General features: G+C 32.2%; 1 long non-coding RNA gene across 1 annotated transcript in view; it reads left to right on the forward strand.

Moving 5' to 3' along the window:
• The window catches only part of LOC146531235 (uncharacterized), a 157,617-nt gene that overhangs the window by 59,871 nt on the left and 84,892 nt on the right, over positions 1 to 12,854 (forward strand). Inside the window, exon 3 of the long non-coding RNA XR_014878776.1 lies at positions 2,892 to 2,954. This is a non-coding gene — a long non-coding RNA (uncharacterized LOC146531235). The remainder of the gene's footprint in view (positions 1 to 2,891; positions 2,955 to 12,854) is intronic.

Here is a 12,854-nt window from a genome sequence, read left to right on the forward strand (position 1 = left end):
GAGGCCTGTCGTAGCGTAGAGCATCAAATATGACTGCCAACGTGACTGGTTGTGGGTTCGATCCTTACTCGTAAAAATGAAATATTTATTTAAATTTATATTTCCATTTGGTCGCGCTCGTGCCGAGGCAAATCGCGGCGTTGTGTTCCGCCACTCAACACGCAGTGCCTACAGAACTCAGCGGAAAGTGGGGAGCGGAGTGTCTTAATCTCTATCCTGCTGTGTGCGGGATACAGCGTGATAAAAAAACTTATTTGAAATTATTCTTGGAGAAAGACACTTCAGTGCCACTCATTCCTTTACATATCTATATTGAGTCACTAAATTGTATGTTATGGCGATACCGCGTTTCACATCAAACAAATATTAAAATAGTATAGAACCCGCTAAGTGTATAATGATAAGATAATGTCAAACTTTTTACTATTCGACAGGTGTTGCAGAATAATTTATATATACAGGTGATGAGAGTGTAGTTTGTAGTAGTACTTAACTTTATGTTATGAAGTATTCACTTCATATATGTACATTTCTTTTTACTATTTTTTTTTAATTCGTCAATATTTTTAATGATCAGAGATGTACTCGTTACTCAGACATTTGGAGCGGTAGACATGACACTGTGATCAACACAATGTCGTCATTATCAGGCATCTGGCTTACAGTAAAGGTGGATCTGTTGTTTTCTTTTTTTTTATTATTATTTCTTTAGCTTCACCTGTATTCCTGGCGAGAAAAAACTAAACTAAATTATTTATATATTTGGTTATGCTTATTCTTCTTGTATTGAATTGTATAGTAAATTGTAATAATTGTGTATATGTAATATATATTTCTATTAAACAAAAAAGTTTTATATATGTGTTAATTTTTTTATTATTTTATTTTAAACTAAATTATTGCAGTATAATATTTTTATTCATAAATTAATTTGAAAAACTCCATCAACTGCATATATATATATATACCGGCACAGCATATATATATATACCGATTACCACACGAAAGAATTAATTATTATTTCCACATCTCCGCTTTGGTAACAAGACAAAGCGGCGTTGAATTCCACAATATCTCAAAAATTGGGTGAAATTTTCAATAATACACTTGCTCAAATAAAATTTTAGTAACATTTGACAGCCCTGCTCCAAATGAATTGCTCGAACGATGACTAATCAGTGTTGTTGTCGGATTTCAGCAGCTTTGCATCGGTAATTAATTTATTACGTTTACAATTATATAGTGACTACGAATAATGATTCGTGCTTTGAGAATTTGCTTTATACGTCAGATGCTCGCTCGATCGCTAAAGGAGAATAAAGAATTATTTGTTTATTTTTTCCAGCTTAACGCTGTATCCCGCATGTAGCAGGATAGACGTAAGGAGCCTAGTCTTAAGAACCTCTTTTCTTCTTCTTGACTTCTCCTCCTTTCCGCCGAATTCTGGAGGCATTGCGTGTAGAGTGACTATAATATATTTAATAAATAATAATATTTAATAAATAATAAATAATAATATAATAATAAATTTAATAAATATTTCATTTCCTCGAGTGGGGATAGAACCCACAACCAGCGGCATTTACAGTCACACTTTGAGCTCTGGCCTTATGATAAACTTATTAATCCCTAAATAACATACTCGTTTGTATCTCATACATGATTATCGAATATGAAACCTCAATAAAAACAATCGTTAAAAGTATAATAACACAAATACCGATATAATTCATTTTTATGAAAGCCACAATGTCTTCAATCGATTAACATTTTATTTTCTCACCTTTAATAGAAACCTCATTATTTTCATTAAAGTACTTATTTTAGCTGACATTTTCTTTATCGAGACATTTTAGTAATAATTTGTTGTAAGTTAACAGTAAAAGGCGAAGTATTTAACTTGCTAGCACTAAGTATTTTAAAACACTCGCCGAAGATGCAATTTAAATAGTAATTAGGTCTAGCTTTCAGCGGTAGTCACGCGTGGTTGCCGCTATCTCGCCGTACGTAAGCGCGTTATGTCTTTAACGTGTTATAAAGTTGACAGCTACTTACCTCTGGCCTTTGCTTCCTGCTGCGTTCCACTTGTAGGGTGGATATAATTAAATTGTTTATTACTTTTGTTTTGTTTTTTGTTTTTTTTATTTGTTGGTTGGTTGGAATGTTTGTTTAAGTCGTTATGGGAATGTTTTGCGACCGAGTATGTTTTAATGTTACTATTATCTTTAAAGGTTGTGAATTAATATATTTAAATTACTATACATGCTCTAATAGTCTCTTGAATGTCTCGACATGGCCGGGACAATATTAAGTTTATTCCGGGAATGTCCTACTGCCTACCCAGCTGCGGGAAAAAGCGTGAAGTTACTTTATTTTTTATTTAAAGATATCTTAATGACTTATGTTATTAAACGATTACCTGGAACCTAATGTTAAAACATTCTATTCTCTTTAACACTTCCGTTCCAGATTTTCCGCTAAATTGTGGAGGCATTGCGTGTGCGCATTACCTCGGTACGAGCGCGAGGAAATAAAAATATTAAACATTTCCCCGAGTGGGAATGGAACCCACAACCTTGTGCTCCCGCGCCACTACTGGCCTGACTAGTTAGTAGTTTAACGGTTTACAAATAGAGTTTTTTTCGCTTCACATTAATCTATTTATGAAGATATTAACTACTATATTTTTCAAAACTCGGCTTAATTATAATAAAATATTGTAATATCCTTAATTAGTATTGAAATTACTTCCATACTACTGCAAAGTTGAAACATTAAAAAAAGCTTCAATTATACACGATAAAAATCAGCTAAAACTAATTTATTTAATATGACAACAAAAACAACGATGTACAGCAAAATAAATGATGGTCATTAATTCTTGTCCGCAGAAAACTTGGTGGCCCTACTAACTTGGTAAATATCCATCACGCCGCACGATACGCTACAAATATGTAAGTATTTTACTTGAGAATGTTAATATTAACTATTTTTAGGGTTCCGTGCCCCAAAAGGTAAAAACGGAACCGTCATAGGATCGTTTGTTGTCTGTCTGACCGTCTGTCAAGACCATTTATCTGGAGATGGCGTGGCGTGGATGTATTAAAATGAAATTAATGTCAAGTATTCTGATCAGTCCGCAAATTTAAGTTTGTCAACTTTTATATACTTCTCGTTGGTACACAATCTTGAAATTGGTACGGAACCATCGAAATACGAGTGCGACTCGCATTTGACCAGTTTTATTTACTTTTATTATATGCTCATATAGATGTCACTTGATTATTTGCATTAGCAAATAAATAGCATTTGACTGTAACCGCGATGGTTGGAGGTTCAATCCTCATTGGGAGAATGTGAATTTTCATTTCCCTGCTTTGTTGAGACAAAGCGCGGTGTTATCACGATGTATCCCGAGCATAGCAGGGTAGGTTCAGGGAACCTGGAAACCTTATGTTAAAACACTCCGTTCCCTTTAAGACACATCAGTTCCTCACTTTATGGAATGGTAACAACTGCACATTGTGTATGTATGAAGAATATATTATGCAAAATATTCCTATAGTCTCTTATACGATATACTATATACGAACTCAAGTTGCAAGTAATAGTGTTTCATCTGCTAGTTTAATTCTATTTTCAATTTATAATAATAATTGTACATACGTACGTGTACATCGCGATATTTTTTAGAATTTAGGAAATTTTTAATCAATTTTACTATCCATCGTGACTCTACACTACAATAAGAAACACATTTATAAAAAACAGTTCAGAAACAAAAAAAGGTTAATGAAAAAAAAATTGACTTTAAAAAGAAAATACATTTGCTAATGGAGCATTTAGCTAACATTTTACGATATAACCGAGACATCTTCATTAATAATATTGTAATAACATGGCGGCGTCTTAACTTGTCAAGTGAAGATAAAAAGAAAAAAGGTCTGTGCTTATATATAAAAAGCATTACTTTTTTGCATTAAAGTAATTATATTATGCAATTGTAGAACGAATACAAACTACGTAGATAGATTTTTGCAACCGGCGATTGTTAGTACATGATACATGGCGACCGGCATGACAGACGGACAGATGGATATAAATTAGAAATAGACGTCTTCGGTATTCAATGTCGCTACAAAATGTAACGGTATTTTTATGTATTGAACACTAACGATGAGCCAGCGGCTTCGCCCGCTTGTTTCACAATTACGTTACTATCAGGCAGTCTAAGTCTAAGAAAGCATTCAAATATAAAGTAAAAAACTATTATCTTCAATTGTAGTGTATATTTACTAATATTTATATATATTATTTATTATATTTATGTATTATACTCTATTTATTTATTTATTTATTTTATATACTTATAGTATATATATTTATGTTATGTGTGTTGTATATATCGTTTTTAATTCTCGTGTATTGCCATAATTATTTTTTCCCACGCACTATGCCCGCACCCCTGTCTATCTATTCCTACAATTCGGTTGCCTGGAAGAGATCACTTTTAGTGATAAGGCCGCCTTTTTCACATTTTATTATTTTTTGTTTTTTTTTCTTAAGCTATTTTAAATTTTAATTTTGCTATGTATTATGGTGTGAAATAAAGAGTTTATTATTATTATTATTATTACGTTATTTTTAACCCCCGACGACGACAAAGGGGTGTTATAAGACGGGACGTTGACGGGACTATGTTTGTGTGCATGTGTGTATCTGTATGTCTATCTGTGATGTCGTAGCTCCTAAACGGATGAATCGATTTTGTTTTACTTTGTTTGAAAGTTGACTTAATCGAGAATATTGTTAGCCATGATTGTCGAAAATATGTTCAGCTATTTAGATGGTATCTGGTGTTTTCTTACTAAGTGTTGCTTCTTATAGCTAGCTCAATAATAATAATGTATACGTAAAGTAACTTTACTCGAAGTTAAAAAAAATGGCGACGCAGGATGATCGTAGTTAGCACAGTTATAGTTTATATATAGAAAGAGTGCAGAATACTAATATTTTATTAAAAAAACTACATAAAAATAATAAAATAAACATAACACGCTATACTAAGCTTGACAAATGTACACTTTTGTATAAAGTAGACATACACGTTGCTATGGCAACGCGTATTTCTCGTCTATAGGTTCTCTAGTAATAAATATATAGTGAATTTGATTAATAATACTGATATGAATGATATGACATACATACATCGTACTTGCATAAATTTAGTAATTAAGAAAACAGATATTCCCTTGAGATTACGGGCTATAACAAATTGCTCTGATTATTACTTGAAAAAGATTATAATATCCAGATAATTTTGCACTTAATAGTAATTTGCCAACTATAATATTATCTAAGCACGTATGGGAACTTTGTAAAAGTAGGGGAAATGAGTAATTTGTAATGCCTGAGTCCTGGTTATACTGTACCTACCAGACCTATATATTTTTTAATTAATGCTTTTAAAGAGAACTTAGTGTTAAGACACTCCGTTCCATATTTTCCGCGGAATTCTAGAATTAAGTGGCGGAACTTAACGCTGCACTCTCGACACCAGAGCGAAGAAATGAAAATCACACACATTATACGATGTATTATGTTTTACATTGTGCTATTCTGGTACTTTCATTGATAGCCGAATGTAATGGAAGTGGAGTTTGAATTCCGTTTCGGGAGAATAATTTACATTTCCTTCTATTTATTTATATTACAATATATTATATTACAATTGAGTTCTATCACTCAACTCAATGACTAATTCGGACGGTAAACGGAGAACGGGACGTATGTGTTTATACACTATAAAAAATGTTTTTATCCTATTATATTATATTTAAATGTCAGCTTACGCTATAAACACGTTCTTAAAAAACTTATGTATCCACTCACGTTTTACAAAAATACAACCAACAACCCCTTGAAAATATTTTATAACCTTTTATTGAATTAAGTTTATCTTTATAAGTTTAATATCATGTATTTGCATTTCTAAATTGTAATGCCTCATGTCATTACGGAAAAGGTTAAAATATTCATGGGGGAAATAATATTAAAATATAAAATTTATTAAATTCAAGTGTCCTATGTCTATAGCTTTAAGGGTTAGATTGCACGAGCTCACAAGACTTACTAAAGTTAATGCGTGAACACCTGGGAAATTTACTGCCAAGATCAATTGTATATATATATAAAAATATATTTTCGTTTTCTATGATAATGGAATAGTACTTTATATGCTTGTCTTTTTATATTGAAAACTGACTTGAAAAATTAGGACGTACTTTTTGCGGTTTTGTAATTTAATTTTAAATAGTTTAATTAAATTTAATATTCCTTTTAAGGTTATTGAGGTTAATAAAAAATACTGAACCAATCATGATTTTCAAATGTTCTTAACACAAAAAAAAAATTTTTTGAAAGAATTTACTTCACAAAGACTGGGACCCTCGTCCTAGTCTATACTTGCTTAGAAAAGACTCGGAAAAAACATTCAATTAAACTAAAAAAAACGAACTAAAAAAATTCAATTATTATTATTATTAAACAAACATTAAATGATCCTTCGTTCGATTATTTTATACAACATTTAACCACTCAATACGTAATGCCTCCAGAATTCGGCAGAAAGTGGAGAATGGAGTGTCTTAACACTGGGATCCCTCTGCCTACCCTGCTGTGTGCGGGATACAGCGTGAAGGTGACAAATGTTGAATAAATATTATATTTTTTTATAAACTAACTAAAGCAAATAAATGTTACAAATGCACAGCTTATTTAGTACTTTATTAACGGTGGCACCTGCTACCCTTTACAACAAATGCGCTGACATCGGAGTCGATAGTTTTCATATTAAAACATATATATTTTTAGTAATTGAGATGTTAATAGCAATATAATTCAAATTCAAAATATTATTTATTCAAGTAGACTATTGTTTGCACTTTTGAATCGTCGAATGTGCATACAGACAAAAAAGTTACCACCGGTGCAGAAGGCAGTTCTGCTGAGAAGAGCCAGCAAGAAACTCAACAATTGCTATTTCAATATTAATGGTATAATTTAATTACTACAATAACGGCAGCTATCCTGCATTACATTCAATAGACATTAATTCCATACATGTTTATCCTCTAAATATTCTTGAACAGTGTAATAAGCTTTACTTGTTAGAATTTTTTTTACAAATACTTTAAATTGGCAAACTTAGAATACATTACAGAATTTCATTATAATTATATACGAATATTTAGATCCATAAAAGATTTATTAACTTTTTGGGGGCGAAAACTTGGCGTAACAATTTTATCTGTATTTCTTGTTCCTATCGTATATCTATCACTATTTTCACTATGACACTGTATTTTTTTTGTCGGACAAAGAAAATATTATAATATACTAATTGAGACAATACGAGACAATGGTAGATTATGTAATTTTTTTCGATAACCACACCGGTTTTACGTAAAAAGAATGTCCACACTATAAATATAAGCATTCATCAATTTCACCCCTTACTAATAAATATACATGGTGAGAAAAAATACAGAAGAAATGTCACATCTTTCTGATCTGACATTTTGTAAACTTATAAAACGCAGCCCGCGTTAAAGCGTTAAAAATAAATTTCTTTTATTGTTATATATAGTGATCTAGAATTACAATACCTGTCTGCAAGCAATGATTTATTTATTTTTTATTAGCTTCCCTGTATGCCAAACTCTTGGGTACTCGCTGCATCCCAAACATTTGGGTAGGCACAGGGCACCAAGGTTAGGTGGAGAGAAACTGGGAACTTATTTAGCAAAGATATTGTTTTGCCAAGTCTACACAATTATTTGCTCTCTAGTACTACACAATTATTTATCAACTAACCTGATTACTAGGTTCCCTCTGCCTACTCTGCTGTGTGCAGGATACAGCGTGAAGCTGCTTTTATATGTAGATTTTAAACGTCTTTTAAAAAATCCTTCCATTATTATATAGCAAATATTTACAAACATAACAAATATTTTGTAATTCCATTTTCTTTATAGAGACGCCTACGCCCCACACCAAAGGGACAGAAGAATATTTAAGAGCGACACTAAAAGATGTCGGCCGGAGATTAGCTAAAGTTATCGCGTGGGTATTTCAACACTTGTTTGCGTTGTGCACCACGTGGGCATTATCTGATATGTGAACAGAAAACTATGAATTTTGAATAATCGCCTTTTGCTCGAGTGTGGGCTTCGACTGGTGAATTGTATTGAAATATATATATTTTGTAAGCTGTAATATTGGTAAGATTTAATTTAATATATAAAAAAAAATAGCTACATGATACCTTCCGCATTTAGCAAGGTAGGCAGATGGAGCCTAGTGTTACTACACTACGCTCCCCACTTCCCGTTCAATTCTGGAGGCATGCGTGTTGAGTGGCGAAAATCAACGCCATGCCTAGACCACCAACCAAATTCTGAAGCCGCCTCGCCGCCTCGAACCGCTCTTTGCCTCGTGCCAGAGCGAAGAAATTAAAATATAAATAAAAATTATTATTTAAATTATTATTATTATTTTATTTCTTCGAGTGGGGAACGAACCCACAACCGTAGCGTCTCACCCTTGTGCCGCTGCGCCGCGACGGCCTCAATTAATACATTAAAAATATTGATATATCGATATCATAATACGATAAAAATGATATTTCAAGTACTTAAGTGGTGTAAGGAGTAATTAGAAAGTCTTTTATTATTTTTAACATTATTTTATACATGCATGTACATGTCGTTTTTTAAACACGTAATTATGATAACGGCATTTCAATATTATTATGTATGTTTCATAAAAGTTTGGATATGATACGATATGTTTAACTTAATAAACTTTTAAAATGATTACATATTATTAGTTTTACTGCTTTCATATTCATCAGGTAATTGGGAAATGGGGAGCGGAGTGTCTTAACACTAACTCTCTCTGCCTACCCTGCTATATACGGCATATAGCGAGAAGATGACAAAAAAATGGTCAGATAGTTTTGTATGACATAGGATACATTTGAAGTGTCCGAGTTAACTCTGACCACTGCTACACTGGGTTACATCGGAAGGAATAATATAATATAGCTTATATTATTCCTCTCGCTCTATCCCGCGCATAGCAGGCAGGGGGAACCTGAGAACCTAGTATTAAAACACTTCTGTACCCCACTTTCCGCTGAATTCCAGAGGCGTTGCATGTTGAGTGGAACTCAAAAACGCACTTTCCCTCGTTACCAAAGCAAAGAAGAAAAAATAATAAAAATTTCATTTCTGCGAGTGAGAATTGAATCCACAACCTGGCGCGTTTACATTCAATCGTGCGACTGCCCCTGCGCAATAACATGCCTCTATAGAATTCCTCGACAAATTAATTATCTAACATATATATTTTTGAATCTAAAGTAGAATTTTCCCGATTTTAACCGAAGAAAATATTCAGCTTTATCAAATTAATGTCACTTTGTTAGTAATTCAGAATAAAATCTCGTGAGGACTAACCGAAGGTATGGGAATGCGGTTCTGTACAAAAAGTTACTATATTAATATCTAAAGGTTTGCAACACTAAAGTACATAAATACTAAGTCTTATTGCCGCTACATTGTAACCTGTAGAGTTATTTTCGTATTAACTAGAATCAGAATTAAACATCATAGAATAATGCGAGTTTTTCTTTTTTTTTGCAGAGCGGAGAGATAATGTTTATTTTTCTATTTTTTATTTCTTTTTTAGCACTAACGCAACTATATTGACATAATTTCTGTATTTCCTTATCGAAAGACACAAATTAAAATATAAAAAAAACAGTTTTACGATTTTGTGGTTATTGCGGAATTCATTGAACAATAAAAGTTCTTGATACATTGCATCAAGAACTCTCTCTTGTTTACTTTGTAGTTGTAGTTATACTATTAAAAAAGTCCGACTTGCACTAGACCGGTATTTTTATTGCTGAAATGCCTTTGTCAGCCGTTAATCCATCAGGGTTTTTTCTTTTAGACTGTAGATCAGTATCCAGGTTCATAGTTATAAACAGCGTATTGTTGGATCTATATTTTATCTCCATCTGTACGTCAAAGATCTACTTGTATTTTGGAGGTATTAGGATACTTCGTTCCCCAATTTCTGTCCGGATTTAAGACATATGTGTAGGATGGCAGAAAACAACGCCATTTTGTCTTACAAGAATGGAAAATTAAAATAATTCAATTTCCGCGAAAGTCGTACCCATAACTAATGCGTTTTCAGTGCGGCGCTCACGCTACGCCTAAACATAGAAAAACCTTTCTGAATAAACATAATTATGATAACTTTTTTCAAAGAAAAATTAAGCTGTTCTTTAATCTTCTAGTATTTTTCCTTTTTTTAAATGAGATAAAAAATGAATATTTTGATTTACAAGTTGTAGCTAAGAATGTACAGTAAAGGTGGCTATATGTCAGACAAGTGCATGGTTTCTGTCTATATATTCTAGTTACGGTTTGATAAGATCTATATTGAACATTGCGATTAATAATTCCTTTTAATATATATCATATTAAACATTTCATACTATTCTTAATGTAATCATTAGTTGGTATAGTTTCTTTTTTGTATTCTTTGTTATTTTTGAAATGTGAACACAAGTCAATTTACAAGTATATTTAACAAGCACTTTGATACTGACTTACATTATTACATATTTAAAAAAAATATATATTTAAGTGAATAGCAGAGACTAAGTTAACTTTTAACATTTTACAAATATACAGTGATTTAAACTTTATTTCATAAAGAACTCTTAAATTTTAGAGCATCGAGTACTCTCGTTAGTTTTTCTTTACAAAAAAATGAAAGAAAACTTTATATTTTTTTCAACTAATTGTGTATCATATGGAAGAAATAAATTAGAAACTTTATTATACCGTTCCTTTATTATATTATTCCGTTGTACTGTATTTACACACACATCATTGTAAACGTGTACAGAAATTGCTTCATAAATCCAACTGGCATTAGTAACTAATTAGCGAGAATAACTCCATATGACGATAATGATTTTTTTTTAGATTTATATCTATCTATACATTATTAATATTGATTCTTGTTAAGTTAGTTAAAGCTAGCGTGTTATATATAACATAGGCTTGATGGTTACACTTAGTATATATAGTTGATTTTGTATACAGTATATCACTTTTTGGCCTGCGCCATAAGTGTGTGACTGTAACACGATGGTTGTAGGTTCGATCGCCACTCGAGGAAGTGAAATACTTATTTACGGTTATATTTGCGTTTCTTCGCTCTGGTGTCGAGGCAAAGCGCGGCGTTGAGTTCTGCCACTCAACACGCAATACCTCCAAAATTCAGCAGAAAGTGGGGAACGGAGTGTCTTAACATTAGTTTCCCTCTGCCTACCCTGCTATGTGTGGAATACAGGATTCAATCTATCTTCTATAACAGATTGGCAGCGGGAAAGTACAAATTCAGCAAACGTACATTGTAGAACTGTGAAATAAACAATAAAAATAATTTAAACAGGAATACATGAATATTAATATGAATTTCTTAAATTGGTGCATACCATAAATATCTTAGCTTCTTGCAAATTACCACCGATAGTTCAAACGTACCGTGAGCAATACACATGTCATTATTAACAGTTTTAATCACTAAGGCTGATTTACTCTTCGGTTGCCGCGGGCTCTTGTCGGAAGTAATTAAGGATACCCGATTCGATATCTATAAATATCTCTAATAAAATTGGTAACTAGGCAACCTGACTACTCTACACTATGAAAACAATTCAGTTTCTGTTCATTAGTATTTAAATTGATTATTTGTATTTTGTGTATGTAAAAGACATCAACGGCATTACAGCGCGTTAAAGATTGTTGTGATACATAGACAATGCGAACACTACTTTACAAAAGTACAAATAGCATAAAGTTTTAAAACTTTGCATACTTATCAAGGACCGATGACAATGCAATAATATGAAAAAAAAACAGGTCAAGTATGAGTCGGACTCACCCACCGAGGATTCCGTATTCATTTCTAGATTGTAGGTCAACGGCATACAACTTTTAATCAATAATGATTAGAAAAACAAAAAAACACCCTTTCATACATCATGTGTTGAGTGGCGGAGTAGTGACGCAGCGTTTTGTTTCGTTACAAGAGCAAAGAAATGAAAATATTAAATAAAAACTTGATAATGGCCAGTTAATAAAGCATGTGCAAACGGACAGATGTAAATTTGTAAATATACAGAATATTATAATAGGACACCCACGCGTGTCTACCGACAATTCGTTATAATTTCATTTTTATAGGCCATAAAAACGTATTTATCAACATTTTTAAAAAATAATTAACTGTCAAACAGATCAAGCTAATTGATGACATCACTGTCAATTTGATTGACTGCTGGACAATTTAATAATGTTGTTGATTGTGTTATTTTCCTATAAAAATATTAGCTGTACGCTTTGCCCCGCATAAGGCAGAGTACACAGGGAGAACCTAGGGTGAAGTGAAAATATTTCATTCCGCTTAGTGAGAATCGAATCCACAACCGTTGCACTTTGCAGTCAGACATCACATCACGATTCCAATATATATGGGATATGTAATAATATTCAACTTTTTTGTCTATTTTAGCATGACAATAAAACTTTAGAATTATTCTTTAAGTAATATTTCAATACAAGTACAAGATATCTCATTAGAAATGTCAACTAGATATTCCAAGACATAGTATATACAGATTTTATTTATATTTACAGTACAGTAAGTTTACGATAATATTGTACGGGGAATTCGATCGGGTACATTCTGTACTGATTTAATAT

This window comes from Heliconius melpomene, chromosome 15 (assembly GCF_056956725.1).
Source record: "Heliconius melpomene rosina isolate 202511_hmr_F chromosome 15, ASM5695672v1, whole genome shotgun sequence".
Lineage (NCBI taxonomy): Eukaryota > Metazoa > Arthropoda > Insecta > Lepidoptera > Nymphalidae > Heliconius > Heliconius melpomene.